The following is an 18,983-nucleotide window of genomic DNA, read 5'->3' on the forward strand; positions in this document are numbered from 1 at the left end:
ATGCTGGGTATCTGGAGGACACGGGGAGAAGGGATCTTAGGGAAGTAAGAGGCTTCTCTAGGAGTTTCCCAGAGGTTGGGGAGGGGGATATATCGGAGCCTGAGAAGATGTAAGACAGAAGACAAAATTGTATGGAGTGCCTGGGAGGCTGGATCCTAGGCCCTAAAGACTCTCTGAATCCCAAGCATCATAAAAAGCTTGCAGTCACTATTCCTAGGAGTACCCTTCAGACTATGAAAGTTGGTATCTGGGCAGTAATCGGACCACTGATGCCTTTGCAAAGAATTGGTTAGGCTGATATTCCTCCAGGTTGTAGGATGTGGGTTTGGAGTTCAAAGTAAGGTATTTAAAGAACAGAAAGAAACTTGGCTTTCCTTGTGTATCTGCATGTGGCTCAGATTGTCATGTATGGCATATCAGTCTTATGAGCTCAGTTAATGAGAATCCATGCTCAGTCGGCAAGAAAATCAGGTTTTTGAACTAAAAAGCTGAAGGCCAGACACTGGTCTATGAAATAAGTGCCATTCTGTAAGGACATTTGGAAATGTGCTACTTGCCTTCAGCACCTCTCTTTCTACACACACACACACACACACACACACACACACACACCCGGCTCCTTGCCTTCACTATTTTTTGAAAGAAGCCCTATACTCAGATGAATTTCTACAATTTCCACCAACTCTTCAGATGTTTAAATTATCATTTTATACAATCTATAAAGAAAGATTTTGCTGAATAAAGATAACTTTAATCCCCAAATTAGAAAGATTTTGAAGTAGGATTTACCTAATATTTTCATAGTATCTATTTTTTTAAACTTTCTTTTGAAATAATTATAAATTCAGAGGAAATTGCAAACATAGTACAGCGAGATCTAGTGTACCCTTCACCCAGTTTCCCTCAGTGGTAACATCTTACATAACTATAGTATAATATCAAATCCAGGAAATTGACCTGGGTACAATCAATAGACTGTATTCAGATTCAGAGTTCACCAGTTCTACATGCCCTTGTGTGTGTGTGTGTGTGTGTGTGTGAGAGAGAGAGAGAGAGAGTGTGTGTTTATGTATGTGTGTGTATAGTTCTATGCAATTTCATCATATGTGTAGATTAATGTAACCGCAATCACAATGAAGATATAGAACTATTCTATCACCACAAAGATCCCTCATCCTACCCCTTTATTGTCACCCTCTATGCTCCTCCCGTCCCCCAACCCAAATCCCTAGAACCACTAATCTGTCCTCCATCTCTGTAATTTTATTATTTTGAGAATGTTATGGAAATGGAATCATACAGTATGCAACCTTTTGAGATTGGCTTCTTTTCACTCAGCATAATTCTTTTGAGATCCATCCAAGTTGTTGCATGTATCAATAGTTTGTTTCTTTTTATTGCTGAGTAATTTTCCATGATATGGACATATTATAGCTTAACTATTCACCCATTGAAGGATATTTGGGTTGTTTCCAATTTTAGCCTATTACAAATAAAACTACAATAAACATTCCTGTATATGTTTCTGTGTGGACTTAAATTTTCATTTCTCTGGATAAATGCCTAGGGGTGTGATTACTGGGTCATGTGGTAAGTGTATGTTTAGTTTTTTAAGAAATTGCCAAACTATTTTGCAGAGTAGCTGTACCATTTAATATTGCTACCAGCAATACATAATAGAACCAACTGCTCTCTCAGCATTTGGTTTTGTCACTATTTTTATTTTAGACATTCTTATAGATGTATAATGATGTCTAATTGTGGTTTTAATTTACATTTCCATATGGCTAATAATGTTGAACATATTTCTATTTGCCATCTGTATATCATCTTTACAGAAATGCTTCTTCATGTCTTTTGCCCATTTTCTAATTGGATTGTTTGTTTTTTACTGCTGATTTTTGAGAGTTCATTATGGTCCTTTGCAGATGTTTGGTTTGCAATACTTTCTGTAGTACTTTTTGGTTTGCAAACACTTTCTCCCAGTTTGTATCTTTTTTTTCGTTCTCTTACGAGGATGTTTTGCAGGACAGAAGCTTTTAAAGTTTGATGAGTCCAATTTATCAAATTTTCTCTTATGGATTATGCTTTGAGTGTCACATCTAAGAGCTCTTCACCTAGTCCTAAATTCCAAAGATCTTCTCCTTTGTTTTCATCTAAAAGTTGTATAGTTTGACATTTTACATTTAAATCTATGATCCATTTTGAGCTATTTTTGTAAAAGGTGTGAGGTTTCAGTTAAAGTTCATTTCTTTGCCTGTGGATGTCCAATTGCCCTAGTACCATTTGTTGAAAAGACTTTCTTTCCTCCACTGAATTATTTTGCAGCTTTGTCGAAGATCAGTTGGCCATGCTTGTGTGGATCTATTTCCCTGTACATCTCCATTGATCTATCTATCTATCTCTTCACCAATACCACACTGCTTTGTTTACTGTGGTCTTAACATATAAGATCCATTAAAAAAAAAAAAAAAACCTCTCTGAATAATAGCTTTTTTTTTTTTTGAGTGCTTATATATGCCAGGCATTGCTTTAAGTACTTCACGTGCATACACTTATTTAATCCTCACAAAATCCTAGGAGATGATCATATTTAGGCCCATTTTATAGATGAGAAAACTGAGTGCAGAGTAGTTGAGTAACTATTTTAAGAACAGATTTGGAAGCCAGGCCCACACACTAGCCACTATGCTTTATTGTCTCTCTGAAGTAAAGAGATTTTTATCTTCTTGCAGAGTTGCTTTTACTGAACTTTGCATTGGCATTTTGCCATCGAACCATGTTGAGAGATATGATAAGAGAGAGCTCTATAAACTTATTGCATCTGCTTTAGGCAAGTTGATGAGGATGTGGTTCACTATGTCACATGGTGTCCTCTTTAGGAGGACAGATGGGAAAACTGTCTCTCAGATCTCAGTACCAGGAATAGATATATTTCTCCTGACTAAGTAGTTTGTTTTTAATCTCTTGGACATTGTGAAACTGTATAAATGATTACATTTCCACTTTGTGTTGGCTGCTAAAAAGCTCAGAACCCAATTTTCAGCCTATCTTTAGCAATGGTGTGTACTGGATCTAATATTACTTCTGACTTCATCTTATTTTTTCTACCCTAATTTTCTCTTCTCCCTTATTTCCTCCCTAACTCACTTCTTTTTGCTTTAGTCTTTTTAAAAATCAGGTATATGAGCACATAGTATAAGAAGTCAAACACAAGGCTTTTACCAAAACCAACAAAACAAAATGACAGTCCTTTTGCTCACTCCTCCCCACCTATGATTTCCACTGTACGGAGCCAACTATAATCACATCTTTTAGCTATTTCTTCTGGTGCTTATTTGTAATTTTTTCCCCTTGACTTTTTCTACCCTCCATAATAGGAAATCAGGAGATAATACTTTTTCAGTTTAGGTATTATCTCCTGCTTCCCTATTATGGAGGGTAGAATTTTGTTTTCTTATAGTACCCTCTACAACACACACCCTTCACCTATAACTATCCTCCTATTGTAATTATGTCACAATTTTGATTCGACCCATTTTCAGTGTTTACATTATTATGCTTATGGAAATATTGTTCACAGGTGAGCTGCTTGCTGTTCACTTTGTATCTTATATAATCATTTTGTTTTCCCTTAGGTTAATAATTGTCTTTTTTAAACTTCTGTTTCCATAGAGCAATCACTAATTTCTGCCCAAGCCCTCTGACAGAATTATAAATCTCTCACTCTATCAGTTTTGTTTGTTTTCTCACAGACGTCTCTTCTGGATGTCATCCTGGAGCTTTTCATTGTCCAGCTCCGGTCTGGACTGGTTGCTCTCTAGGCCAGCTGCCCAGCCGTCCTCCTGCAACTTCCCTTTTTCATCATTTTGGGAATTCCTTCTACGTCTCTCTTTTGTTCGGTCTCCTGTTTCCTAGAACTCATATTTTCCTCTTGGTTTGCTCACTTGGTTTGGTGGAACTCATCCTGCAATAGCTTCCTGAGAAAAAGTTCATGAAAGGTAAATTTTTTTTAGGACTGGCATGTTTGAAATGCCTTTATTTTAGCAGCACATTAAATGATAGTCTGGGTATAGAATTCTAGGTTGAAAATAATTTTCCCTCAGAATTTTAAAAACTTTGCTTCTTTGTCTTCTCGCTTTCCATATTGCTATTGAGAATTTTGACACTAGGTACCTCCTTTGGGGCTTGAGGGTGTTTTTCCTCCTCTCTGGAGGGTTTTGAGATCTTCCTTTTCTTCCTAACATTCTGAAATTTCATGATGATGCACCTTAGATTAGGGTCTTTTCTCATCCACTGTGCAAAATGAACCTCAACACCATGGGCCGTTTCAATCTGAAAACACATTTCCTTCAGTTTTGAGAAATTATCATGTATATTTTTATTTTAGTAATTCCCTCCCCTCCATTTTCTCTGCTCACTCTAGAACCCTTGGTTCAGTTGTTGGATCACTTGAACTGATTTAATTTTCTTCTTATCTTTCTTTTTTTTCTGGGAGATTTTCTTTGTCTTCTAACTCTTCTATTGAATTTTTTAATCTGCCATCATATTTTTATTTTCTAAAGCTCTTTCTGGTTCCCTGATTGTCCCTTCCCTCCTGTCCCTGTTTTTGTTTTGCTTTGTTTTTAAATGGCATCCTGTTCTTATTTCATGGATGCAGCATTTTCTCTTACTTCTCTAAGGGCATTCATTTTAGTGCTTGATGTTTTCTTTTATTTCCCGCATCATCATGTCCCTCTGAACTCTTTTTGTTTGTATTTACATTTTTGATTTTTCATAAATGGCTGTCTATTCGTATTTAAGAGTGAGGCACTTAAATGCCCCCTCTGTGGATGGGAGAGCGTACTGGACTGTTGGCCTTCACAGTAGTGTCACATTTGGGGGTGGGACGGTGGGAAGGACCTCCAAATGGCATTATTTGTAGTTACTTTCTCTTAGGCTGGCTAGTCAGTTAGTCAAAGAAATCCTTTTGCAGGAGAGTTTATGAACCTGGCTTCTAGCCTTCTGGGAAAGTATCAGGGGAAAAAGGCTGGAGGGTGGGGGTAAGGGGAGCTCATCATTCCTTACAGAGACTTCTATTTAATCCCCCATCTTTCACTACATCTAGTGCACCAAGCCAAGAGCCTTTGACCCAGACTCTCAAGAGAATAAACCACCTAGCTTCTTCTAGGTAGTCGCTTGGCTGTGCTTTTGGGATGAATCTGGGGATCTAACTGATAGTTATAAAGACTTTCAAGCAATCTTTTCTTTCCACCCACACCCCATATTCCCATCTTCAGAGGCACTTGGTGCCTTTAATTTCAGAAATTTCCAGGGTTCTATGGTGCAATTTATCTTCCTTCTTTCAGCTTTCTTTGATTTGTCCCAGTATGAGGGAGCCTGAATCCTGACTCATGAGTAGAACAAAAGTTTGAAGTCAAAGTCAAAGAAATGGTGCCAAAGATGAACAAAATACAAGAAAGATTCTGTAACCAGAGGAGTAAGCATATCAAAAGTCACAATTTTTGGCTACCTTCTATATATTTCTCCATTTGAAAAGACAGTACTTTGAGATAATGTGGTGAAGAGGAGCAGTAGTTCCCTCTGCTGACCCCACGCTCTGTCCTGAGGGAGAGTCAAGGCTACATATGAAGAACGATTGCGAGGTCAGAAACGTGGAGGTTGTAGAAAAGTTGAGAAGTGTGTCCAGACTTCAGGACTAAGGTCAACAGCAATGTGAGGCTGGAGAAGGTCCAATTTTATGTGGCTCTTGATTTAAAAGTATACAAGAGGGCCTCATGTCTTAAAGCAGTCACTTGGAAGGGGGCTTGGGTTATGATTTCCAGCCTCCCTCTCCAGTTGGCCTTTGAGGACTGGCTGATTAATAGAAATCTACTGGGTAGGGGCATTTCACTTTACTAAACTAAATATGGTGGGCCTTTACAAAACTTGGAGGTCTTCCTACACAAAGAGAATGCTGTTAATATACTTTCCATCCAAGGGCATGAGCTCTGTGTTGTTGTCCCAGTGGGATGTGCTGCAAGATTCAGACAGACCTGCAATCTACTGCTAAGTTTGGCCCCTAGGGCCATCTCAAGAAGGAATGGTTGTGTCCCTAATATCACATTTAATAACCTTAAATAAGGTTAAGTATTGCCTAGCTTCACTTAAGAGATGACTCACAGTTGGTACCCAAGAAATTTACTGAAAGGAGGGAGGGAGGAAGGAAAGAAGGAAGGAAGGAAAAGGCTTAGTTTTCATTTGTAGCTTTGTCATTCAGAACTTTTAAAGTGTAATAATACAATAATAATAATAAAATTGGAAAGTGTAATGTGGAGATTTACTATAAAAAGGTGTTGAATCACAGTAGGCAGAGGGACTTGAAGATAACGTGGAGTAAGTAAGTGACTTAACTCTCTGATCAAGAGAGAAAAGCCATGGGGGCAAAGGAAAGAAACAGAGAAACATGATGGTGACTGCCAGCCAGAGGAACTTAAGTTCCCCTCCTCCTGGTGACACTGTAGAAATTCCCACAACTATGTCAGCATCTAGAACTTATTTGACTGTGGGTGGAGGGAGACAAATGCCAGCTAATGGGACCAGTGGCTTCCTGGAAGGATGGGATAGAGAAGCTCGGAGTCTGACACAACCAGAGAGCTGAAGAAGAAAGGAAATGACCTTTAGACAGAAGTGGAACCGAAAGATTTCTTGATTGCTTCTAGTATTCTGCACATGCAATGGAGCCCCAGGAAAACAAAGTCTCCAAAGGCGAGGAAATAGTGTCAGTGTTGCTTGTGAGGTAAATGTACTTTCCAGACATAGATCACCCAGGGATTCTTAATGTCTATATGATAATCACACAAAGCCTTGTGTGTTATAGTCTTTTCTGTTAAAAAAAAAAACCAAACAACTAACTGTTGCATACTGAGTCCCCCAGAAACCGACTCTGAGATGGATATTTGCATGCAGGAAGTTTTCTGGAGAGTGCCCAGGGATTCAATACCAGCAAAGAAGTGAAGGAAGTAGGATTGCATAGAAGGATGAGTTGAATTGCAGAGTGGTCACAACAAAGGTCTGCCCGCCAATCCTGTGGGGAACTCTGTCCTGCCTTGTATCAAAGAGAACTGGGCCTTCATACTTGGGCAGGGACCAGTCATTAGATGTGGGCTGCCTATGAGCTTGGGCAAGGTGACTCTCTTCAGCTGAGGACAATATCAGAGGAGAGACCTGTCTGAGAGCCATCAGCTGCCAATATTACTAGCAGCTGAGGGAATGATTGCCTCAATTCAGAAAGGAGGATCTGAGTGACATAACATAGCATCCATTACAGCCAACCATTTGCACTGGATACACTCAGTTTCACTATAATAAGTTCTGGCAACAGCTCCTCCAGGATTCTGGTTGGTCTATTTTCATGGGGAAACCTACAAGAGGAAGGTTAGTGGAACAAACTACAGCCCCTGGTACTGTTCCTGCTTTGAAGGTTGCAACTGATACTCATTGTCTCCCTGCTCTACAATCCATTTTTATTTCCCTCACCCTCGGTGCTGTTGTGTATGTGTCTTACCTGGTGGGCCTCTGGTTACCATGCCCTTCTCAGGCTGCTCCATTTACCATCAAAATTGGGCAAAGAATTACCCACCCAATCACCAGGGCCTCTAAACACAGAGTCCAGGGTTGCTGGGACAGGAAGTGTAAATACCACAGTTGGTCGCTGTGAGTGATGGTAAGCAGAGCCCAGAGCCTCTCCTATTTCCTTCCCTTGGATTCCAGAACCATGCATTATACCAACTGAGAACACAGTCACATATAATAATTGTTGATTTATGGTATATGCTGCATCTTGGAAGATGTCACTCCATCTTTGCAGGGTATTACCTCCAAAGTAGTACTGCAGTTGCACTTTTAAAAGGCTATTTTATCACTCTGTCAAGTTGACAGCTTCTGTGTAGTGTGATATAAAATAGAAAGTTTGGATTCCTTGATCATGTGTCATGTTGCACCTTCTCTGTTTGAATTGGGTTCCTGGGTCCAATAAAAATATTATAGGATTCCGTGTTGGTGGATCAAACACTCTGTATGCCCTCAGATAGTCGTGCTGGCTGAGGCCCTAAGGGCAGGAAAGGCAAACCCATACCCCAAATATATATTTATTCCAGTCAAAATTAATCGCTGCCCCTTCCAGTATAATCAACTTGCCAACAAGTTGCTGGATGGTCTCCTGGAAGAATGGTGCCATATTGAGGGCTCAGTGTTGGTCTCTCTTGGTGGTAGGTTGAACAGAGGAAGGAGTAAACAGTGATGCAGTTGCAACAAAGGCTCCCATAGGGTGCCCATCCTTGAGGCAAGGAAGTCTGGCCTGTATTATCCTCCCCTCCATCACTGGCCAGTCATTAGGAGTTGCTGCCCCCAAGGAAAGGAGCATGACCTTGGGCAAGGCAGCTTTCTTCAGTTGAGGGAGAGCAATTCTTGGAGAGACATTCATCTGCGAGCTGTCAACCAACTCTCAAACAGGTAGGGGAATGAGTGCCTCAGTCCTGGAGGGGAGATCTAGGTAGGCAGTGTACTACAGAATCCACCACAATAACTAAATGGTAGGAATTTCCATTCTAAATTTCAGCTGTTCCTAGGAGTTCTAGAATGGGGATGGGTTGGAGGAGGATAGAGAATTGTGAGATATGTCATCTGCCAAATTTCATAGTTGATTATCTGGGAAAATTCATTGAAAACTGTATATATTGTGGTTTTATGTGTATTTAACCAAACTTAGAGTTGATCCAAGCAAAAAGTTTCTAAACAGATCAACAAAAAGCACAAAGAATGCCTTTATCGTAAAATATCCACCATTTACAAGATTCTGCTTGCTTTCTTTTAAAAATCTTTATTATTGTACAGATATAATGTTTACATATTCATATCAAGAAGTTATTTTCATACCATTTAAATTTCTATTTTTTTCATTTCCATTAAGACACGTTCTTCATAGATTTATTATTTTTATAAGCAATTCAATATTCTACCATATTAATGTATTGATGTTACCATGATGACTTAATCTCTCTATTTGGGGCATTTGACTTGTATCTGGTTTTTTCACAATAAGTAGCACAGATATAAAAAATAGTTTTAAAAAATCTCTCTTTTTTCTTCCCCAAAGTGGGATTAAAAACTCTATTCCCAGGTTGCTTTTTAGAAAGATTTTCCTAATTCGCAGTACTATAGCAATGTTCGAGTGTCTATTTACCAATTTTTTGGATTTTTCTCACTTTACTTTTGATAGTAGGGAGAATTTTTACCTCATCATTGTTTTAAATTCATTTTTCTTAATTATTAGTGAGGCAAGGAATTTTCCCAAGTGTTTATTTACTTTTTGTATTTTTTGTTATTTACATCTTTTGGCTATTTATCTCTCTAGAAAGGGGAACTGATATTTCATATTTTTATCAGTCCCTTATATATTATAGAGAACAAACTTTATTTGACATTTATTTTCAGTGGTTTCTCATTCCATTGCTTTTTATCTTGAATTCACTTTTTAATTAAATAGTTGGCTTTGTGTTTTATAGCATAAAACCCACTGACCTTGACATTAATGATTTCTTTAAATGCTTCAATATTCCAAAACTGATATGTTGTTTTCTGTTAGGAAAAGTATGTTATTATATTGTATTATATATTTTATGATAAATCTTTGAAATTTTTATCTTCAAATGACAATAGATTTCTGTTTTTAATACCTCCAAATCTATTGTGGCATATACTATAAAGTATGGTCATATATATTGCTTCTTGGCCTTTTGGCTAGGATCAAGTGTAAAGTATGGTCATATATTTAGATTCTTTTAAATGATATCTAGTTTCTCCGATATTGTTTAACAGAGATTCATTTATTTGTTGCTTATTTCACCAAATTTTTCATGTATTAACTTATTGTGTAGGTTTGAATTTATTTCTGATTTGGTCAATAGGTCTACTTTAAAAAAAAAAAAAGTCTAGTATTATAAGATTCTTCCCTCTTACATCCCCTTAAGAAGTGAAGTAATTTTGGTTTTAAACTATGTGTGCATGAACATAGGTATATGCATATGAATACAGAGGCATAAAAAGAGGTCTGGAAGGTTAACCTTGGATGGTTGAATTACAGATGAACTTTATATTTTTCTTGCCATTTATCTATAAATTTTAATATATGTTATATTACAATGGACACATATCACTTCAATGCTTAAAAAAGGAAAAACTCTGCAGATAGAATGAAGAAGAAATATTAATCGTAAAATAAAAGGCAATTATTAAGAAAAGAAAAAGAAAAAGAAGGGGCAGGTTAGGGAATATGTCACCTTAGGGGCAAACTCAGATAAATGGCGATTGCTCTCAAATTCCTTTATGTGACTATGTTTAACACTGTTCAGCCCTCTGTGTAAGCACATCTCTGCATATCTGTCCCTGACATTTCTGAAATGCCCACTTTTGTCCCAGTCTGTCTAAGTCCTGTTCCTGGAATCTACTCCCAGTGACTGCAACTGTACCTGTACCTACCTTTGGCTTTCAGCCCCATTGGTTTCCCACGGTGACTACCTGTCACTGATTTCTGTCTGGATTTCTGATTTCAGTCTTAGCTCTTTGTGTGTTTGGGTAACTCTGCTCAAATCTCTTTGTAGTCCTTCCTCAATTGTCAGTCCTCTCCACCCCCAAACTTCCCACTCTCACCTGGGTCCACCAGCTTCTGGGCTGTCCTATTCTCAGCTGCACCAGAAAGTTTGGGGTGACAGACAATCTGCTGAGAATAGCCATGCCCTGGACATGATTTTTTGGACCAGAGGTGGATACCTGCTCACAAGAGAAACAGCTTGTGATTCGTACACCTGGCTCAAAAAAAAGCAAAAAACAAAAAACAAAAAACACCAAACTAAGGTCAGCCTTGGAATTGGCAATGTAGCAAATGGGGTCTAGTCAGGAAAATAGAAACCACTGTGGACATGTTAAACAGAAGGGATTAAATTCAGGGAGTTTGTTAAACAGCTGTTGGAAAGCTGTAAACACAAATAAGGGGAAGCTAGGAAAACCAGAGATATGTATTTCAGGAAGCAGCTACTACGTATGAGACTGGGAGAATAAAATTGAAGAGGTGTTTTGAACATCCTCCAGGGCTGCCACTGCTTCGGGGAGATGGGACTGCAGGGTAGATAGGAGGTGGGGTGAGGTGTCACCCAGCTAGTGCTCAGACCGAGTGAGCACTAGGGGGGCATCAGGGAGGGTTCTTGAGATATGGAGAGAGTTGCCTTGGTTCATAATTTTAGTGCAGTGAGGTCTGGCTGTTCTGTTTCCATCCTTAGATGTGGTGAAATTGCTTGTTGCAGCCTTAAAATAAGCCCTCTTTTACTTGAACTACCTTGAAGGAGGTCCCTGTGTCCTAGAAACAAAAAAGCCCTCCCAAGACACCTATTGCCTCTGACTGGTCTTTAGAGCTGGCCTCTTCCCTCACCTCACCATGCTAACTCAGAATAGCCCCTTCAGTTGGGAATTGAACTGCCCAAGAGTTTTGATCATCGCTTCTGTGCGATATCACAATGTTTTTAAATCCAGGAAAGTGATGTTCTGCAGCATTATCTTGTCTCCTCCCAGAACACTAACCTTTTTGTGTGCTTCTCTTCAGGTGCATTTTATAATGATTTTGTCAAGTTCTTTTGTAAAATTCTTTATGCCCCATTAATTAGCATTGCATTAAATCTGTGAATAGGAAGTGTTACTGTATCATTTGTTTAGTCTTTCCAGTCATGAGCAGGGATAGCTCTCCATATAGTCTGATTTCCTTTCAATGTGTTATTAGGTTTTGTAGTTTTCTTTACAGTTCTTGGAAGGTTGACACTAAAGTATGTAATGGGGATTTGGGGGCTTGGTTGCAAATGAGATTGCTTTTTTACACCTTAGTTTCAATCTGGCTATTGATTGTAACAACTATTTTAAAATCTGTTTATATTTCCTGCTGACCATTTGAGGAAATGAGGAATTGTCCAGTGTGAGAAAGCGTGCTTAGCAGAGATGGATTTGCATCACCTGTTTGCTTTCACATGTTTGTGTCTCTTGTGGATAATGTTTGAGTAGTGCCCGGCCCTTGTGAACCATGGGGGTGGTGTACATTTACGATTTTCCTCTATGAATAAGCCAAGTTAATTGATCTGTACTGGGACCAAATCCATGTCCTTAAGCTCTCTGAAGGCACAGGCTTGCTTTCAATAACTCTCATTTCCAATAATTACAGTTGTCTGGGCTGCTTTGGGAGATACTGATTTCTATGATGTGAATAGACTGAAATAACTAATCGTTTGGGGATTGGTTGCAGGATTTTGAGCAATGGATTAAGGGTTGATCTAAATAATGGCTTAAAAATATGCTGTGCTTTGAAAATTACACAAGTAATATGTGTTCATTGCAGAAGAATGAGAAAATGCAGATAAGCTAAAAACAAAAAGAGAGAGAATGCCTAAAATCCTACCATTTAGAGGATACTATTTTGGTATCTTTACTTTCATGTGGTTTCCTATGTCTGATGTGTATAATTATACAAATAAACATGCACACTTAATATATTTCCTAGTTTCTAAGATGTAACTTTTTCCACATTTTAACATTTCTAAAACGAGATGCAGTTTTACAATCGATTAAATTTAATAAAGTATTTCTCTTCTCCCCCTACCCCCCAAATAGCTATTACTAAATGTAGCCCATGGTATCTTAAAATAGAAAGGTATTTTTAAATCAAATCTTTTATTTTCAGATAATTATAAATTAGCATGTAGTTGTAAGAAATAATACAGAAAGATCCCTTGTACCTTTTACCCACTGTGGTGGTTAATTTTATGTATCAACTTGACTGGGCTAAGGGATGCCAGATAGCTGGTAAAATATTATTTCTGGGTGCATCTGTGAGGATGTTTCCAGAAGAGATTAACATTTGAATCAGTTGACTGAGTACAGAAGATCATCCTCAACAATGCAGGTGGGCATCATCCAATCCATTGAGAGCCTGAGTAGAACAAGAAGGTAGAGGAAGGGTGAATTTGTTTACTTTGCTTGAGCTGGAACATCCATCTTCTCCTGCCCTTGGACCTTGGTGCTCCTGGTTCTCGGGCCTTTGGACTAACACTGAGGCTTAAACAACTGGCCCCCTCATTCTCAGGCCCTTGGACTTGGACTCACCCTACTGACCTTCCTGGTTCTCAGGCCTTAGTACTTGGACTGAATTACACCACTGGATTTCCTGTTTCTCTAGCTTGAAGACAGCAGATCATGGGACTTTCAGTTTCCATAACCGTGTGAACCAGTTCCTATAATAAATCTCTTCTTATATATCTATATATCTTTGTCTGTGTCCATGTCTGTGTCTATATCTATATCTATATCTGTATCTGTAATCTAATATCTATATATCCTGTTGGTTCTGTTTTTCAGGGAACCCTGACTAATACACCCAGTTTCCCCTACTGTTAACATCGTGCGAAACTATAGTACAGTATCACAACTAGGATATTGGTATTGATACAGACCATTTTCATCACTACAAGGATGTCTATGTTGCCCTTTTATAACCATATTCACCTTCCTGTCATTCTCCTCACCCCAGCTCAGGCTATTACCTCTGGCAGCCATCAATTTTTTCTCCATTTCTGTAATTTTATCATTTCAAGAATGTTCTACAAATGGAATCAGACGATATGTATTTTTGGCTTTTCTCACTCAGCATAATTCTCTGGAGATTGGTCCAGATTTTGCATGTATCAATAATGTGTTCTTTTGTTGTTGTTGTTGAATATTCCGTGAATGGATATACCCAGTTTGTTTACCCATTCACCCCTTGAAGTACACCTGGGTTTCCAGCTTTTGGCTATTGCAGGTAAAGCGGCTATAAACATTAATGTACAGATTTTTGTGTGAACATAAAATCTCTCTGGTATATACACCCAGGAGTGCAATTGCTGGGTTAAATGGTGATTGCATGTTTAGTTTTAAAAGAAACTATCAAACTGTTTTCCAAAGTGGCTGTTCCATTTTGTAGTCCCACCCACATTGTATGAGTGGTCTGGTTTCTCTGCATCCTTACTTTTTATTTTACCCCTTCTGATAGGTAAGTAGTGAATTTCATTAATAGTTCTATTTTCTTGAATAGTGCTATTCAAATGATCTATTTCATATTGGGTGAGTTGTGTTAGTTTGTGTTTTTCAAGAAATTGGTCCATTTCATCTACATTGTCAAATTTATGTATATAGAGCTGTTCATAGTATTCCTTTCAAATTCATTGATTTCTGCTCTTATGTTTGTTATTTCCTTCCTTTTGCTTTGGGTTTATTTTGCTCTTTTTTCTAGATTCTTGAATGGGAGCTTAGATTATTGATCACAGACTTCTTCTCTTTTCTAATATGTATACTTATATGTATAAATTTCACTGAAAGAGATATTTTATGTTGCATAGAAAAGCTTTAGTGTACCTACCATGTTTATAGCTCCCTACCGAGGAATTCAATTCAATTCAGCAAATATTTATGGAGTGCTTGGGCCAGGCACTGTTCTAAATCCTTAATATACATCAGGGAACAAAATAGACAGAGATCTCTGTCTTTGTGGAGCTTACATTCTAGCAGGAGGAGACAGGCAATAAATAATAAGTGTAATTTATATAGTATGTTAGAAAGTGATAAGTGCAGGAACAAAAAGTACAGCAGTGTAAGAGGGAATGGATATGTGGGGAAGTGTAGTATTTACTACTGCAGAACTTACTGTAATGCATTTAGTACTACAGTTGTAGTATTGAACAGATTGGTCAGGCAGGGCTTGTGGAGAAAGTGAGATTTGAGTAAAGATCTAAAGGAGTTAGTTAAGCCAGTAACTGTAGGAAGTGTGCTTCAGACAGATGGCGCAGCTAGAGCAAAGGCCCTATGGTGGGAGCGTGCCTGGAATATTAGAGGAAAAGCAAGAAGGCAGGTGTGGCTGAAGTGGAGTGAGCAAGGGGGAAAGTGGTAGAGATGAGGTCAAAGTATAATGGAGGCTAGGTCTTTAGCTCTTCCTCTGAGTGTAATGGGGAGCCATTGCAGTGTGTGAAGCAAAGGAATGATATGAACTGATTTAGGTATTAAAAGAATCACTCTGTAGCATTGACATATATACACTACCAAATGTAAAATAGATAGCTAGTGGGAAGCAGCTGCATCACACGGGGAGATCAGCTCCGTGCTTTGTGACCACCTACAGTAGTGGGATAGGGAGGGTGGGAGGGACACGCAAGAGGGAGGGGATATGGGGATATATCTATATATATATAGCTGATTCACTTTGTTATACAGCAGAAACTAGTTAAGTTAAGCCAGTAACTGTAGGAAGCTTTACACTATTGTAAAGCAATTATACTCCAATAAAGACGTAAAAAAAAAAAAAAAAGAATCACTCTGGCTACCATGTTGGGAATGGGTTATGCATAGAAGCAAATGGCTACTGAAGTAATGCGAGTGAGAGGCAGAGTGGTTTGGAGCAAAGTGGTAGTAGTGGGAATGGTGAGAAGTGATTACATTCTAAACATATTTTGAAAGTACAGCTAATAGGATTTCTTCATGAATTGGATTTGGGGTGATAGAAAAAGATAGGCATCTGGATAACCAGCTTGACATACATTTTTAAACACAGGTGACCACATTTAATACCATATGCTCCCCTCTTACCCCTACAACTCTGCCCAGCTTGTTGGACAATGGCAGGCACTTACCTGGGAGCAGCTGATCAATAGGCTGGACATTAGCCTTTAGGGTATCCTGGCATGAAAGTTTTGCCCGAATAAATGGCAATTAACTCTTCCAATGATTTTTTTTCTTTCAGTAATCAGAATTGGAGAGAAAAAACCATCATCATCATCATCAGTGAGAGCAGAAGCTGAAAGACATGGAGAGTCGGCAGTATCCAGACTTCATGAGTAAGCAGAAACCATGAATAAACAAGAGCTCTGAGCAAACAAAAACCACGAGGCAGCAAAAAGATATACAGAGTAATGACAAAAGTGATAGAAGATACCTAAGAAAGCATCAGATTCTCAGAAGAGAGAGTCAATGGCCAGGCCTGCGTCACAGGCCAATCCTGGAACTTGATGTACAGTGAGCTCCTCTGTTACCAGAAGTGGGAGGATGGTGCTAGACAGGCAAAGACTACAGGTATGCACCAGCCATGTGGAGTCAGGCAGGAATCAGCTCTGTGGAAGCCAGAACCACACATGAGCTAAAATTATGAGGGTGTAAGGAAACCAGGAAAAGGAGAGGAAACCTGTCTGCTGAGAGAAGCAGGAAAGTACAGCAGACACGGAGAGAGAAGCAGGGATGGCAGATGATGCAACCATGTGAGAGCTGGGACTATATCTAATCTTCCTGTTTCAGTCCCATCCCAGGGTGTCCTGGCTGTGCTGACCCCTGCACGTTAGTGCCCCCCGAGAGTGCCTTTTGTTCAAAATACCTACTTTTCTTTTTTCTTTTTTTAAAATTGGAGTATAGTTGATGTACAACATTATATTAGTTTCAGGTGTACAGCTTAGCAATTCAGTATTTTTATACATTGTACTCCATTTAAAGTTATTGGGAAATAATGGCTATATTTCCCCGTGCTGTACAATATATCCTTATTGCTTACCTATTTTATACATAGTAGTTTGTATCTCTTAATCCCCTACCACCCTCTCCCCACCTGTAACCACTAGTTTGTTTTCTATATCTGTGAGTCTGTTTCTGTTTTGTTATATTCATTCGTTTCATTTTTTTAGATTCCACATATAAGTGACAACATAGAGTATGTGTCTTTATCTGTCTGACTTGTTTCGCTAAGCATAATACCCTCTAGGTCCATCTACATCACTGCAAATGGCAGTTTTTCATTCTTTTTAATGACTGAGTAATATCCCATTGTATATATATACCACATCTTCTTTATCTTTCATTTGTTTTGGGGTTTTTTTGTCTTTTAAAAAATCTTTATTATGAGATCTTCAACTATCCAGAAAAGTAGAGGAACAGTACAATGAACTCCTGTGTGCCCATCATCATCTACCTCTTCACAACCCATTTATCCCCTCTCGTACTCCCTGGCACCCATTCTGGCTTCTGCCTCCACTGCACCATTGAAACTCATCAAGATTCCCAAAGACTTCCTTGAATCACAGTCCAGTGGATGTTTTCCAGCCTTTTCCAATGTCATTCTTCTGATCTATCTGAATCTCCAGACACTCTTGAGAAGATTCTTCTAAGATCATATTAATAGGATAGCTACCATGCATTGAGAACTTACTCTGTGCCAGGCACAGTCCTGAGCACTTTTTAAAAAAAAATTATTTAATTAATTAATTTATTTTTGGCTGCATTGGGTCTTCATTGCTGTGCGTGGGCTTTCTCTAGTAGCGGGGAGTGAGGGCTACTGTTTCTTGTGGTACACGGACTCTAGGTGCATGGGCTTCAGTAGTTGTGGCGCACGGGCTTAGTTGCTCCGCGGCATGTGGGATCTTCCTGGACCAGGGCTCGAACCCATGTCCCCTGCATTGGCAGGTGGATTCTTAACCACTGTGCCACCAGGGAAGTCATTTCATTTAATCTTCAAAACAATGTTGAGGTAGGTATTATTATGGTCTCCATTTTCAAAAGGAGGAAACAGACTGGTAAACATTTTGAGGAAACAAAATGAGGCATAAAGAGGCTAAATAGATTTGACTGGGTTTATCATTCATTTGTTGATGGGCACTTAGGTTGCTTCCATCAAAATACCTCCTTTTCTACTTGAGCTTGTGTGAGTAGTTTTTGATTTATGCTCCAGGGATAAAGATGGCACATTCGGCAGGAAATCTCTTGGTATCTACTTATCTCTGTGGATTGAGCACGACCAACAAGGTACAGAAGGTGAAAAATGCAAATATTTTGAATGAAGAAGAACTAACTGGAATCATGTGAAGCATTTTACACACCTTCTCTCATTTAATCTGTAGTGTGAGGGAGGTACCATCACTGAGGTTCACAGAGGGTAAGTACAGTCCATCCTCATTATTTGTGGGTTCTGTATTTGCAAATTTGCCTACTCACTAAAATTTATTTGTAACCCCAAACTTATACTCTTGGCACTTAAGTCATTCACAGACAGTGCAGAGCAGTGAAAAAATTGATTTGTCCAATGTGCTTGTTCCCAGCTGAGGCAAGCAAGGCAACACTCCCCCTTCTTGTTTCAGCTCTGACGCTGTAAACAAGTTTCCCTTTTGTAGTTTACTTAGTGCCACGTTTTTCACTTTTCTGTGCTGTTTAATGGTGATTTTGCTGTTTAAAATGGCCTTGAATCATAATGTTGAAGGGCTACCTAGTGTTTCCTAAGTGCAAGCAGCTGTGATGTGCCTTACAGAGAAAAACATGTGTTAGATGAGCTATGTTCAGGTGTGAACAGCTGTGGTGCTGTTGGCTATGGGTTCAATGTTAATGAGTCAATATATATTAAATAAGGTGTCTTTAAGCAGAAGCATACATAAAACAAAGTTATGTAGTTATATATTGATTGGTTGCAAAAATGTTGTGACTGAGGCTTGCAGGAACCTAACCCTCTATTTCCCTTATGGGTAATAGTTCAGTATTTGCTAATTCAGTGTTTGCAGAGATTTATAGAACATAACTACCAAGAAAAACAAGAATCAACTGTGCCATGTGCAGGATCAGACAACTTGTGGAGGAGTGGAATGCCTGGCTCCGAAGCCTTGCCTCTCTGATTCTGGACACCTCATTCCATCCCATCAGCTGCCTTTCAGAAGAGAAAGAAAAGCTCTTCTGCTCAGCTTCAAGTGCTCCTTCCACCATATGACGTTGCCTTCCCTAGAGCTTGTTGCCTAGCTGGGAAATGAACAGGTATGCAACAACTGTGAAAAATGTAAGATCATCCACCTTAGGCTGGGATAGTAATTGTAGCACATTTGCCATCACTCATTCCTTAAATATACGTGGCAGACGTG

Source organism: Balaenoptera musculus, chromosome 8 (assembly GCF_009873245.2).
Source record: "Balaenoptera musculus isolate JJ_BM4_2016_0621 chromosome 8, mBalMus1.pri.v3, whole genome shotgun sequence".
Classification (NCBI taxonomy): domain Eukaryota; kingdom Metazoa; phylum Chordata; class Mammalia; order Artiodactyla; family Balaenopteridae; genus Balaenoptera; species Balaenoptera musculus.